This window comes from Neomonachus schauinslandi, chromosome 14 (genome assembly GCF_002201575.2).
Source record: "Neomonachus schauinslandi chromosome 14, ASM220157v2, whole genome shotgun sequence".
NCBI lineage: Eukaryota > Metazoa > Chordata > Mammalia > Carnivora > Phocidae > Neomonachus > Neomonachus schauinslandi.
The window spans coordinates 81,227,988-81,229,968 of NC_058416.1; positions in this window are offsets into that span (position 1 = coordinate 81,227,988).

Consider the following 1,981-nt stretch of genomic DNA (forward strand, 5'->3'; position numbering starts at 1 on the left):
GTCTGGAAGCGGGAAAGTGAAAAGCCACACGTGGGGAGGCCTCACGACCAACATCAGGCCTCTGGGTCCCAGGAACTGGAGCTCCTAAAAGACTTGGGACCTTCCTGAGACCCGCCAATGGGACCTGGAGGCCATGGAATCCATACACACCCTGAAGCCCAGTGGGTCTGGGTTGGCGCAAAGACAGAAGAGTCACCCTGATAGCTGAGCATCTGGGAGGGGAACACTGGGGACCCGCAAATTTTGGCCTCTGTGCCTCCAAGGGGGGCGCCCTCAGCAGGCTGAGCCCATAGCTACCTGTGGGAAGTGGCCGGGGTTCCCTTTCAGGCTCTCCCTAAACGTGCAGAGCCTAAGGAATGCCAAGGAGCTGGGTGCATTTCAGCAGAGGCTGTGTGATCCGGGCAAGTCTTCACCCACTCTGAGCCTAATTATCTGTTTTTAAAAAATGCAACCAGGGGCATGTCCTCCCCGCCTGCCCCGTATCCCAACCCCATTTCTCTCCTGCCAGGGAACAGTGTGTACTGGGGTTGAGGCTGTGAGGCCAAGGTTTGGGAACAGAACATCTGAGGCTTAGAGTGGGGAATGTCAGCACCTCTACGTCCTCTCTCGCATCCTGCTAGGTTCTCCTGAATCTGGCTCCGCATGCCCACACAGGCCCTCTTCTGCTTCCTCAGTGGGAATGAGAGGAGAGGGTGGAGACAGAGAGACCTGAGCCCTTACTCCAATTGTTAAGTCTCCAGCAACTGCCGTCCTTTGACTGAATGTGCTTTTAGATGGTTAAAATGTGCCCATCGTGCTCACCCAATTTAACAGATCTCCTCCCATGGCCCTTCCCTTCCCTGGCTTGATAGAGAAGCCTTGTCGAGCGTTAAGAGTCACTCCTGGCTTCTGGAGTCAGACTGCCTGGGTTCAAATCCCACCAGAGGGTGCCTGTGGCCAGAGCCCCAGGAGCCCACCTCCTCACCGAGCTATTGAGAGCTAAATGAATGAGTGAAACCGTGTTCCCACAGCTTCTGGCCTGCTGTAAATGGTAGCTATTACCGCTCCTCAAATGCTAGCAGCTTTTTTGAGCCTGGAATATCCACATTTCTCCCTTCGTGGCTGTAGAGACTCAAGCAGGACTCTTCTGAAAATATTAAAGGAAAATGCTGGGAAGGAAACAATGGGGGGCTGCCTCTGCTGGCTGCCTGGGGCTCAGACTGGAAAGGAGTGGATGGGGACAGTGCAAGCCAGCCTGGAGCTTTTGGGGACATTAGATGCCCCAGTGGAAGCTGAGGGAGAGGAGTTTTGTCCTTCCTGACCAGCCTGGAGATGGACGGTGTCCCTTGCAGAGAGTGAAACAAGAGGGGAGGACCCCAGAGGAGTCGTCGCCCCAAATCCCAAACCTGAAGCCATGGGTCTCTGCCCGCACACAGGCCTGCACCCCTTCTCTCTGAGGCCCTCTCTTTTGGGCTCCCTCGATGGCCTCTAAGCCGGTCAGTGCCCCGGCTCTTTCTAAGCTTGCTGCCTCCAGAATGGAAACAGAAAAGTCGGCCTGTATCATGCACTGCCCACCCCCAGAAAAAAGAGGGGGCATTTCGCCCTGCAGGTTCAAGAAGAAAGCAATGGAACCCCAACATACAATTTTAATGTTGTTTATATTACACCCACAATGGAAAATGTTTTCTCTAAAAGGGGTATAATGTGTTCTTTCTCTCTGTAAGGCCTTGCGGACGTGAAAGCCACAATTGCGAGTTCCTGACTTTCCTCGTTCCATTTAGAAGTTAATCCAGGCAGGCAAAAGGGTTGCTTGGACTGCCGCAGGGAGCCTCGCGAGCCGATTGGGGTGAATAGTATGTGTGAAGAGACCCAGCACTCCTCGAGTCCCAGGTCCCTGGCTGAGATTTCGGGGTTCAGGCTTGGGTGAAAGCATCCCGCCGCCCGCGCGCCCCGCCTGAGCGCGCGCCCCTGAGGTCACGGCCGGCAGCTCCAAGTGGGGGCT